This window comes from Salminus brasiliensis, chromosome 3 (assembly GCF_030463535.1).
Source record: "Salminus brasiliensis chromosome 3, fSalBra1.hap2, whole genome shotgun sequence".
NCBI classification, from domain to species: domain Eukaryota; kingdom Metazoa; phylum Chordata; class Actinopteri; order Characiformes; family Bryconidae; genus Salminus; species Salminus brasiliensis.
In genome coordinates this window covers 33,993,216-34,007,143 of record NC_132880.1, presented here as the reverse complement: position 1 = coordinate 34,007,143, position 13,928 = coordinate 33,993,216, and positions in this window count along the sequence as shown.

Below are 13,928 nucleotides of genomic sequence, written 5' to 3'. Positions count from 1 at the left end.
GAAGGTACCACAGCATCCGGTCCAACACGACCAGACTCTGCAATAGCTTCTTCTCCCAAGCCATCAGACTTCTCAACTCCAGAGACTAAACTGATGTTTTTTTTTCCATGCACACTCTCTCTCTCTCTCTCTCTCTCTCTCTCTCTCTCTCTCTCACCAACCATTTACCCCAGACAATATGGGAAGCATTTTGCACAAATAACTTTACTACCTCACTGGACTCTATTTATTGCACACTGCATAATTTGCACACTACCCCAATTATTTATTATTCTCTGTCTGTACTGTGTTGTGTTGTCTGTCTGCACTTGTACTGTGTTGCACTTGTGTTCTGTATGCACTGTGTCTATGTTGCACCATGGTCCTGGAGGAACACTGTTTTGTTTCACTGTGTACTCTGTATGCAGTTGAAATGACAATAAAACACTTGACACTTAATGGGTGTTAAAGCTCCTAACTCATAATTCATGCCTAATTTCAAATCAAATTAAATCAAATCGCATTTATTGTCACATCACATTACACAGATGTAAAGGTGAGTGAAAAATAGGTGCATCGTCCCTGCACAAAAAGAACACATATTTACAACTATATTTACATATTAACTCATACCATACATATACTACTGTATACACATTATACACACACTATACATACTCTCTATTTACAATTTTGCAGGTTTCATATATTCTGAATGTTTACTTTAGGTAATTAGGTGTACAGTTTGCTTTACTTTACTTTTACATTACTTGTTAGCTACATTAGCTTTGTGGCTCCAGCACTAAACTAAAGAAGCTAACTTTGGATATCACACTTGTATTTGCAGAGTAGCCACACTTGAGGTTAGGGTAAAACTGTAAAAACGATTGCCTATGCTGATGGAAGAGGAAGCTCTCTTTGACCTCATATGATTAGCATAACACATTTCGTTATGGCATGAATGCTGAAAAGCGCTCAGAAGTGTGTTTGTGAATACTAATAAGGTTCTTCTTTGCTTAGCAGGCTAAGAATCTGAGTCTTTAAAAAAGACCACATATGACTGTTAAAGCAAGTTTGAAGCTAACTATGTTTGCCTGCATCCCAAGGGGTTTGAGGTGTGTTTTTTTCTAAATGTTGGAAAGCAGTATACTCAAGAATACTAAATAACATTCTGACAGTTCTAAACAAGGGTTTTTACATGCTCTTAAAGACATTTGCGCAACTGCTCATGAGGAGATGGGGCAAAGTCCAGTTGTAAATTCAGACTTTTTTTTCAGTTTAGCGGATGCCCTCAAAAGTCCAGTAAGAGTTGAACAACATCCTCAAGAGACGTTATCTTAGATTCCTCTACATTCCTTTGTGAAACTTCTACACTCAACAGGACGTCTCTAGCTCAGAGCCATGTCCTGTTGATCTTATTGTGTGCCTAGTGTTTTGCTAGAGGTTATAGCACAGTACGTTATTTACACTCCTCCAAGCCATGTCCTCTCATCTCAGCCCCAGCTCCCCCCACACATACACTCAAATACCCCACCCTCTTTAGCTTATTTAGTCTACATGCTGAGATCAGATGCCCTGAAGTCAACAGAACTCCCCCGGTACCCACATCCCACTTCATCAGACATGAACGGAAAGATATTGTTGTTTGTGTGTGTGCATGTGTGTAAGTGAGAGAGAAAGAGGGAGAGTCTCCACAGACTGCCACAGTGAAAATGACAGGAGCTTTGGACTAATGTGAACTGTGTCCGACTCAGAACTGAATGCACTGAAGTCCTGCAGAGTGCATTCAGATCTCTGACTTCTCCTTGCTCCGCCCACAAATGCACTCTTTCGAAGCAACTGTTGTGAGGTATGACAAGATTTTAGGTTACTTTTATGTCTCTCCTATGAAGTGACCTTTGTGACCTGTGAACTATCCTGAAATGGCCCACATGCTGCACACATCCAAGTCAGTAATGTCACATGAATGAATGTGCATCATGAGCGTCAAACTAAGGCTGAATCATAAAACTATGGCTTCTACCCAGATAGGGCCCAGAAAGCATCTGTGCACACGGACTCCCACAGACTCGCACAGCTCATACATACAGTGTAATGCACTGTTTTGGTACAAGAGCCGCTGTTTATGTGACCTATAAACTGTATGCTACTATGTAGGGAGCAGGGAGCAAGGAGTAGGGAGCCATTTGAGATTGAATCAGCAGCAAAAGCTGTGATCATGAAGAAACTGTGCTAATAACAGCTCTCAGTGGTTCATTATTAGAGCAAGACAAAGGCAAAAAGGTCATTTATGATTTTACAGGTATTTGGAACTGCTGCCATGTTAACAAGCTGGTACCTAAGCAGTGAAAATCGAACAGATGAGTTTAGATCTGATCAGCCCTATTAAGGTAGCATGATCTGGGATCAGATATGTATCTAATGCACATTAATAAATGCTACCATGTGAATGATTAATCATTCAATTATTATATAATTGACTTCAAATAATTAACTGATATTGATACAAAAAAATCAACAGTATAATTTTTTTTAAATGGAATAAATAATATGTGTTTGTATGTATTAGGGCTGGGCAATTAAGCAATAATTAATAAAAACAAATTTTCCGAACCTCTAAATGACATAATCTTGCCAATGTCGTATATTTAGATTTTTGTTAAATTCCTCCAAGACTTTTTTTTTATTATTCTGCTAGTGCTTTCCCCACTCTGTATATTCATATATTGTTCCCTTAAAAACATACTACTGCATGTGTAGTCATGTGACTCCACCATGTACAGTCTGTGACATGGAAGCAACATACAGCAGAACTCAAACACCGAGCCAACTGAACAACTCAAAAATATAATTCTAATTGTGGTAATGATTTGCGGTCATATTGCCCAACCCTAATATGTGTACAAAGCTTAACAATCATAATGGGGTCATGTTAATGATGCAAAAAGCATTGAATTAAGCATTAAGCAATTTAATTACATTAAGAAAAGATGTATGCATCACAAAGCAATATAGCAGAAAACTATTTAACTATTTAAAAGGAGGAAGTCAACCATTGCTAAGTATTTGGTGTTTGTAAATATTAAAAACAATAAAGCCAATTTCTGACAGGCGGCAGTTTTACAATATAATTAAAGGTGCTGTAGAATATCAAACCATTCTTCTTTGCACAGTTGAATAATGTAAGTTCAAGATGTGGGATCAATGTACCATGAACCACATGGTAGTTCCTCCTTCAAAAGAAAATATGGTGTAACAGGGTTGTACAAGGTGGGACAAAACCCTCAAACTGTTAAATGGCAGTCTTGACTTGTTACATTTACCTCCCCATACTTTACAGACACCCAGCCCACTAGCGAGAGCACTAATCATAGATGAGGAAGCAGTGAAATGCATCAACAACTTCAGAAGAATAGAGTCTAGTGTTGTTGATACTAGAGAGCAGCACATCACCACCAGACCCTGCTATACCTGGAAATTCCATACCCAGTGACCAAACTGGAGCCAATCTAAGACATGCGAAAGCCAGATCCTGGAAAAAGTGGAAGTGGGGTCAAGGCGTTAAGCTAATCTATTCAGCTTGCTAAACTGTACATTGCGTTGTGAGGACAGAACAAGAGGACAGCAGCACTATCTGGTATGACTCAGAAATTATTTGTGTACAGTGTAAAAATCATGTGAATCAAATGATGCAAATCAACCAATAAAATGATTTTTTTAAATAGCTTTTTTTTGCCACAAGCCCAAAGGAAAATCAGCATTTCATTCTGAGGCAAAATAACAGGGTTGTAACTAAGATTGTAAAACCACATCTAAGCATTACTCTGCATTCACTTTTCAAAAACTGCATAAATGCATTATTGCACACTTTTAGTGATTAGTTTCTATAATCAGTCAATAAAGATTGATTATTCATGTCAGTAAGAGCAAATGGTATTATAAATTATTGTTTATTAACAAGCTATGAGATAACAGGGGCAGTGGTGGCTCAGTGGTTGGAGCTCCGGGCTATTGAGTTGTGGGTTCAATACCCAGGCTCAACAAGCTGCCACTGTGTGTGTTTGCTCACTGCCCCTAGATCACTAGTGTGTGTGTCCACTATCACAGATGGGTAAAATGCAGAGAACACATTTCGCTGTACACAGTACAGTGACAATTATGTGCCGACATACACTTTACCTTTACTTTACCTTTAATGATTAAGTTGATGGTAATTAGGGTCTGTTATATAAGGTGTTACTGAATGCATGTGTGGTTGGATAAGTCATGGGTATGGGCATAATATGATATCCAACAAAAAGTTTCTTATATTATGAATTATAACGATAAATTTATTAAGGTCCAGCTAAGAAAGAAAAAACAAAAAACATCACAGGCCATTCTCGCCTTCAGCACAATAGACCACCTGCACATCTCCAATAAAACCGCTGCGTTCTCAGCTTCTTTTAAGCCACGCCAGGGACAACTACTTAACAGTTCGCTCGATGTGATCAATAGCTGGGGAAAAAATCAATGATGCCTTGATCTTGCGCGCAGTTGGATTCTCCTGGAGATAAAGAGAGTAAATCTGCTCCCTCTGGAACTCACAGTGAGCAGTAAAATCGGAGAAAACAACAGCCCCATAAATCAGATTCTCCCACACCAGCGACTGAGGACGGTGCTTGGCCAAGGCCGATATGCTGGCTTTTAGAGCTGCGAGACTGGCTTTGTGTGCATTAGTGTAGGTAGGCTGTTCATGTACATGTACTGTGTGTACATAATTAACAGGGTTTGCAGTGTGGCATTGCAAGCACTGAATAATGAACTGACACACTTATTAATACTTCACACGACACTTTCATATTCACTCGCTCATTGAAAAAAACAGTCCAGGAAACAAACTCGTTCCTCATGTCCTCTTTGCCCACCCTCTAAACCCTCTTGCATTGTTTGGATATTTACCTCTTCCTCCCCGAGGCATGATGGGATGGCCCATTCTCCTTCAGCAGAGCAATCGCTCCAGCTTTTGTCACAGTGATTACATGCTGGCTTTGATCAGGGGCTGACAGGTGTACTGCTAGTGTCTGGGCTGGAGTGTGTGCCTCAGAACTAGGCCAACGCTGCGTCTTATGCTGGAGTGTCCCAGATCCATCCGGAGCTCTAGAGGGAACACCACACTCATTTAAAAGATGCTGCTGTTTATTCAGTGCCATCCCCCACATACGGTTGCTTTGCTCTGTCATTATTATCATCTGTCTTAAAGCCTGCTGAAGTGTAGCACAAGTTGCACAACCTGACCAAGTTTGTCCCATAGGAGTAACCATCGTTCAGGGCTATCTTAACCCTTGTGATGTGAATGTCTGTCATAATTATGGTGTATCTAGTCTATTTAAAAGTAATTACATTATTAATTAAATAGTTAAATAATGAATGGAACTTCATCTGCGCATTTCGCTGACTGCTGTGATGCACTGCCACTGGCGGCAGAATTTTCCATCGCTGTCTCATTGAATAATGTGGAATATCTTGTTTGCTGTCCTCTGTTTACTGTGTAAACACTGTATACGCATTAAGTGTTCTTCTTGCTGTCCCCACATTCACTTCGTACATCACATCATTCCCATTTTATATAATACACATGTACAGTCATGTGAAAAAAATAGGACACCCAATGAAAACCTTGTCTTTTTTTTCCTTACCATATTTAACATATGGCCATTTGATCTTCATTTTGAACAATATTGAGAAATGGAGGTAATTAAACCATGCAAAAATAAAATCTCCCAAACTCACATTTATCACTACTCAAAAAGCCTAAAATCAGAATCAGAGCATAGTTAGAGAGATTTTGCCTGTCTTGTTTAAACCTAAGACATTTATTTTGGTTTGCTCTTGACTATTGAAGTAAGTGGTATCACCAAGGCGAGATCCACTGAGCTCTCTGAGGCCTTCAGAAAGAAGGATGTAGTTGAGTCTAGAAAGGTTTTTAAAATGATCTCAGAAGAATTAGAAATCAACTATTCCACTGTCTAGAAATACTGTAATTTTTAAGCGAAACAACTGCCAACATGGCCAGGTTAGGCCAGACTGCAAGATGTGTAAATTTGTTGACAACTATCCTAAAAAGTCATCAAGGTGACTACAGGTAGCTCAATTAAAAGTACTCTAGAAAATACATGCACCTTCAGTTGGTCCAATCATCATTAAATGTTCACACAAAGAAAATGGCAACTTGTGACTTGTGACTTTCTTGCTCCTGGGCTCCCCCTACAGTCAGGTGGTGTAGTTTGCGCTTTGAGCTATCCCTAAAGCACACGCTTTGCACATTTCTGGAAGAGTTGAGGGACACAGAAGTATGTGGACTGACGTGGTACAGTAATATTACAGGATTGTCTTGGGTTACAGAGTTCTTGCGAGCGCTGTCCTGCCCGCTTTACTTCTTGTTACAAAGTGCAGTTGCAGACTTGCTGAATCCAGAGTGGGAATGATTAAGATGCCGTTCTCCCTATTACAGGTCAGTGGAACATTAAAGTGAGTTTGAATCTGTTATTTTAGGGAAAAATGCTACATAATGTTGCTTTAATTCAAACATTTAAGTCAATTTAGGTCCCATGATGTGACTACATCATTACATGCTTGCCCAAACCACATCTGCTACATCTTTAGTAATCTCAAATTAGACTTTCTTACAGTGGTTCTTCAAGAGTTCTTTACTTCTAGTTCTTGAGGCCCAGTGTTCAGCGTGGTTTGGATATTTCACTGTTTAAACCCCTGATTCAACTTATCAGTCACTTCAAGATGGTGTCAAGATGGCTGCTGTTATTGTTTGTAGCAGTAAAAGCAAGAGAATTGCAAATTCAAGAGAAAGTAAGGTGTCCTTATTCAGGACACCAGTGTGATTTAGTAGAAATCCTTCCAGGAATGCTTTCATTCCCTTCCCTGTTTGTGTGATTTCCCAGCACATGGATTTTGCTGTGCCTGTTGCTTGGCAGCAGTCCTACTGCTGAGACAGATATGAAGCTGACACAAGCTTTCACACTGTCCCACCCGCTCCACAGCCCATGGCTGAATGAGTCCACCCCACAACCCACCCCCCTCCTCCAGGACTTGTGGTTTCACTCATTTACACTCACATATTGCAGTTCTGACGGATGGCTCTGCATAAGACGGGACTTTAATGAAAAGCATTGTCTCCTGGTGCACAAACACCCAAATTCCACCGCCATGCCAGCAGCTGCTTGCCATCAAAAATTGTTTCAAAAATATGCCCTGAGCTTATTTACACTCGAGACACTTCAATTAAAATAAAAGCTTACGATAATTTTTCTTTCACCAGAACTACTATGTTAGAGTCCTCAAATAAAACAGACGCCTTTCCCAGCACAGGATCTCCCAAGCCTGTGGACTCTTTTTTTCATCATTCCAATTAAGAGTCGAGTTTGAATACTTTATCTGGACTGAGGCATGCTTAAATTATTTATACACTTGGGCAGCAGGGTTGTATTGTCAGTGCTTTTCTTCCTTTAGCACAACAACACTTCCTCATAAGGCAAAACTGAATGGTAACATTTTAATAACTTTTAAAAAGCATTATGCAAGAGTTGGTATTTTGTGCTACTGGGGCCCCCTACAGTGTAATTCACTTTTTTTGCGCTTTGAGCTCCACCTAATGGACAGCTGTATACATGCATTTGTTGACAAGCTAAAGGATAAAGAACCAGCAATGATCCAAAGTGAAAGGACCATGTGGACTGATAAGGACAAGTAATGCTACAGGACTGTACACAAAGAGGACTGCATAGTTTTAGTTATTGTGACATTGGAGAAATGTCACAAAGTATCGCTGGTGTGCTATTTCCAGTCAACTGTCATGTTGGACCAATTTTGGTTTTGAATTATCCTTTGTCCCCCCTCTGAGAATAATAAGAGGGAAAGTTATTTAACCACAAACATGAGTAACCACTTCGAGCTTGTACAGCAAGGTTGTGCATTTGCAGAGTGTCTACATACTTGCATTGAGTGTGTTTCTGGCCATAACACTAAACTGAGGGACAAAAACTGTGGGGCATGGCTACAGCGGAGGACCATTTGGGAACACTAAGGACTGAGCGAGGCTAAGGTTGAGGTTAAGGTTCAGGGCCAAGTGTTAAAACATGGGCAGACATGAGGGAAAGGCAAGGCAACATATTAAATATACACACTGACACCAAGTAAAACTTGGGTAGCAAGCTAGCCAACACAATTAAACAGCAACCAATGCAGGAACACTTACCAGTACCAATGTACAAGTGAGTTAGGTGGATTGCATAGGTGTCTTGGTGACCTCCCTCACTAGTGTCCAACAGTTGTAAAAAGCGCTATACAAATAAATTTGACTTGACTTGACTTGACTTCTTGCCAGTCACTCAGTTTGTGAGGACGGCCTGCTCTAGGTAGATTTACACATATGCCATATTCCTTCCATTTCTTAATTATGAGTTTAATTGATCTGCAGGGGATGTCCAGTGATGTATACTCTTCAACAACCTTTTCTCTGAGACGTGTGAAATGTTCTTTTGTCTTCATGGTGTATTTGTAGCCAGGAACACTGATTATGTCTTTATACTACAATCACTTGAGACTCAATCACTGCACTCAGGTGATCTCCACTACTTTTATCTTCACTACTAGCACCAATTACCTGAAACTCTGTTGAATATTTGTGCAGTCATTGCATTGACATTACTGTGTAGAAATCTATTCACAATGACATTAAAGACTTATATATGTCTTGGTGAATTCTTGTGAAAAATTATAATATCCATGATTTCACTTATAAAAGTGAAACAAAATATATATATATAAGGGGTCTCTTTTTTATACTTTATACATGCATGTTGGCTAACATCACCTCTAGCTGGCAGCAGATAAACATTAGTTAAAATGGACTGACTAGCTTATGATCACAATCTAGCAATTTGATAACTTTGCTAATACAGAAAAAGATGAAACAAGCGCAACAACATAAGACAAGTAAGCCAGCTAATCAGTTATTACTTTCTAGTCCATCAGGAAGAAGAAGGCCTGCTCACCATCTGTCTTGCAGCCTTTTATCTCTGTTAGCTCTTGCCAACACGTGAAAGCCAGTCCGAGATTTACTTGTGTCTTCCCCTGAAGCGTCCTCTTACAGCTTGCTGAAGACCTCATAGCGTTACACAGTTCTCACAAGAGGTCTTGTGAACGCTTCACTAGTGTTACCCAATGTAGTTTCAGGCCTTCTGAGCCTGGAGTGGCACTGACAAAGAAGCCGTTCTCCCTGTTACAAGTCGGTGTACCAGCAAAATGATTCTGAAGCTGTTATTTTATGGTAAAATTGCATAGGGCAACCATCTCATCCTTGAACATATTGTGGATTTGATTAACATCCATCCATACATGTGAGAACTCACTGACTCTGAATCCTGGTTTACTGTGTTTTTTTATGGAGCTTATGGAGCAAACCCTCAGCCAGAGCAACACTGTCAGCTTCATAAGGTTTGTTGAGACAAAGATGATTACGCAGCCTTCCAGGAAACTGTATCATTTGTAGGCTGTTCATGCTTCACTTTGTTGACGTGCACTGAATACTAAACCTTAATTCACTTGGAATAAATGTGACTTCCTAAGAGATACTTAGCAGAAGAAAATTTCTCCCCAGGCAATTACAGCTCTAGAGCTCAGAGATGCATGTGTGGTAGCTGTCCTCGCTGACAGGCACAGCTAGAGACCTGTATTTGAATGTTGTAGCAATGGGACATGCACAGTACCTGAATGTTTTAACAATGAGTTTGAACATCCAAACCTAACACACATGTTTTGAGTACCTAGATTCTGTGTGGGAGTCTAGATCAGCTTAGGTGATTCTAAACCAATAGATGGTAGATGCATTTTTAAAATTTAAAAACAACATCTGGGTGAGGTGGAATCAGACCCTCTCTTTTGGAGAATATGCAGTGTGCTGCAAATATTACTCTGAAGAATGGAATAACCATGAAAATTGGCCAAATGCATGATTCTGGTGAATCAAATAACCATGGAGACTTCATTTACTGCTCTGAGGCAAAGCTTTCCTCCACTCTGTATCCTGTGTGCACACCCAATCACATTCATACCACTCAGGCGCTCAGGTCCACAGCATAACTGTACAGTAATAAAAAAGGAATGCACTGAATTCACTTAAGTAAAACATGCACACCATTTCCACACAATATAGACAATATGGACAAAAGTATTGGGACATCTGCGCATTCATTGTTTCTTTTGAAATCAAGGGTATTAAAAGTAGTTGATCCTGCTTTTGTTGGAGTAACTGTCTCTACATCTGTCTCAATTCTGTGAGTATGTGATTGCATTCAGCGACAAGAGCATTAGAAAGGTAGGATGTTAACCCCACTGCCCCAAATCATCGGCTAAAGCACCTTCATTCCAGAGAACACAGTTCCACTTAACGCTGGGGAGCTTTATACCCCACTAGCCTCTCACTAATGCCGGGCATTAGACATGGTAAAGGTGCACGTTTTTGTCACTGTTCAGTGTACAGCGTAATGTGTCCTCTGGTAGTGAACACACACACACACACACACACACACACACACACACACACACACACACACACACACACACACACACAGAGCGGTGGGCAGCCAACTCCAGCACCCGGGGAGCAGAGAGGGTAAACCCCTTGCTCATCAAGGGCCCAACAATGGCAGCTTGCCAAGCCCGGGAATCGAACCCACAACCCTGTTATCAATATCCTGGTGCTCTAACCGCTGAGCCACCACTGCCCCATGTGCCAATAGGCTCATGTTTATCTGCTCCAGAGAGTCCTATTCTATAGGCAGTACTACCCCATAGGCAGAATTCACTGCATCTCTTTTATTTCACTAGATACTGTAGTAGAAATCTAAGGTTGCATTTATACTCATCCTATAGCCACTGGACAAACACTGGACCTTAATTGTCACCTAAGTCTTTTGACATGTTAAAATGGATGCTCTTGGCATTCATTTTGACGTAGGCCCCTTCCACAATTAACAAGGTTTTCCTCTGTGCATCGCCGTGGACACAGTGTCAGTGTTTTAAGTCACTTAAAACTGTTTTTGAAAATGTGCCTTGTCTAAGCACTATATTTAGGTCTGTTTTGGTCGATACAGTTGCTCTTAAAAATTGTTGGTGCTAGCACCCCCGCTGGGTTAGCATACTCACACAAGCAGTTTAGTGCAGTTTGTAATGTGGACTTTCAAAAGTATGTCCAAATCTTTGTGGACACCCCTTCTAATGATTGCAGTCAGCTACTTTTAGTTGCACCCATTGCTGACAATAGCACTTATTGATTGATTGCCAATAGCACTTACCAGACATGGGCTTGAGGGGTGTAAAACCCCCCAGCATTGAGATGTAAATCAGTGGAACTGTGTTTTCTGGAATGATGGTGCTCCATCCAATACTTTTGGGAAGATGTGGGGTGGTGATCATGCAACATCCTCACCTCACTAACATTCTTGTCACTGAGCGCAATCAGATCTTCACAGCAATGTTCCAAAATCTAGTATAAAGTCTTCCCTGGACAGTTCCAGCAGTTACTCCAACATAAGCTGATGAAACTCTTTTTTAACACCCTTGATTTCTGAAGAAGCAGTGAATGTGCAGGTGTCCCAATACATATAGTTTATTTAGATACATGTGGGTGAGACCTTAAAGTGCCAAAATATGTTATTGATCTTTGAGAAAATGGTGTTTGAGTGACTATTTTAATAGCTAAATTGACAGAGATCTTGATTAGGGTTATTAAATATTTGTTGTGACGATCACTGTTTTACACCAAACTATGGGTAGCAGTGGCTCAAAACATTGGTAGATGTGTCCCTTGCCAGCTGGAACCTAAGCATTGTGAGTTAAAAAGGCTATCCAGGGTACTGAAGCATGCTCCTTATATCATTTAGTCCTCAGGTCATATAACAAAACAGCAGGCTTGGGTTGCATTACCACATATATTTCTATAATAAAAGCCTCTACATGCAGTTTTCTTAGATAATGAAGATAAACTTCAATACATTTCTCATAGAAAAGCTGCTCAGGTAAATTTATCCTACTGTAGGCTATTTGTCACAACAAACAAATGAACCAGGAGATTATTTACCAAAATGTTTATTTGCTCTGCTTAAAAACTTTAGAATTTTTAGTCTCTTTCTCAGAAATTGCCAAGTATTACAGCAGTCAGTTCAACAAGCAATAAGAATGGCAAAGGAGAGAACTTCTCTGGAGAAATGGTAAACCACAACTAAAACAATAAGCAGTCCTTGGCTGTCATTCATGCTTTGAAATTAAAACCTACATTACATCCTGCAGCGTCTGGAGGAGGTGACCTTTCATCAGCGCCATCGTTCGAGGGGGTATCAGAAGCCCTACAGTGCTAAAAGCGCCCCTGCCAGGGCAGGACCACCCAAAGGGGACAACAAAATTAGAGGACAGAGGGGAAGCCTTCATGCTTTACTGACTGAAGTGCACGCTTATCGATTTGATTAGACACTGGCTGTATGTTTTACAGGCCGCAGGACAGAGATGAATAGCTGGCATCAGACCACCACATCAGCCTTTTCACTGCTGCTGGGTGACATTTTATTACAGCCTTCCGTCCAATGATTGAGGGTCATTTGTTTTGGCTGTTTGGAAATGTGTCTGCATGTGTCTCTCTCCTTCTTTCTGTGTCTTTCTGTCCCTATCTATCCCTTTCTCTGTTTCTTCCACACTCTCTCTCTCTCTCTCTCTCTCTCTCTCTCTCTTGTCCTCTTTCTCTCTCTTTCTCTCTCTTTCTCTCTTTCTCCTTCGATGTCTCTTTGTATCTGTTTCTCTTTCTCTCTCTGTCCTTTTGTGCCTCCTTCTTTCCCTGTGTCTCTTTCTCTGTCTTTCTATGTCCCCTTATTCCTCTCTCTCTTTCTGTGTCTCACTGTCTCTCTCTCACACGCTCGCTTTCTCTCTTTCTCTTTTTCTGTGTCCCCCTGTCTACCTCTCTCTCTCTTTATGTGTTCCTTCGTTCTCTCTCAATTATTGTCTCTCAATAATTTTCTCTCTCTCTCTCTCTCTCTCTCTCTCTCTCTCTCTCTCTCTCTGTCTCTCTGTGTGTGCTGTTTATAAGTGTAGTGGGCTCACAGCCGCATTAGCTCAGATTTGTAGGGTAGGTTTGATTAGTTGGGGAGGTAGAAGCAGCTCTGTGCAGGTCCAGGTGCGTCTCAGTGATTCTTTTAAGTGCAGTAGTTTTGCAGTTTGAAGATGATTAAGTGTTCACGCTGCCTTGAGGTTATTAGGGAGGAGCATCAGGAGACAACTTCAGCCAACTTTTCATTTTCAGCTGGACAGCAAAGTTGTTTAAAGCTAACTGGTGCCTCAGAGGGGAATGATCAGAAACTTCCTGAGTGGTGAAGGTTTTTTAGAGACATTCTCAGATGGTGGGAAACAAGCCACCAAGTTTACAAGTTTACAAGTTTACAAGTTTAGTCTTACAGTGAAGAACTTACAGGAACCGACAAGTTCATAGGCCCACTCTGCTTTGGTATGTTGTCACTGTCAAATCAAAACTTCAGAAAGTTCCTTTCTTTTCAGTGTGTATTCTGTTTTATACACTTTCATAGTGACAGCTCAGCTGGAAAAGTTGAGAAGGTGTTGTGGACATCTACACATCCAACATTTCTTCTGAAGTTATAAGAACTGAAAAGGGGGTTTTCCCCCTCTGCCACGTAACACCTTCTACTTTCTAGGAAGGCTTTCCTTGAGATTGTGGAACTGTGCTGTGAGAATTTGATTATATTCAGTCACAGGATTATTAATAGTATTGGCTCTCTTCTGGCTGGTCTCCCTCTGCGCACCATCAGGCCCCTGCAACTCATCCAGAATGCAGCGGCACGGGTCGTCTTCAATGTCCCTAAATTCAGCCATGTCACTCCACTGCTGCGTTC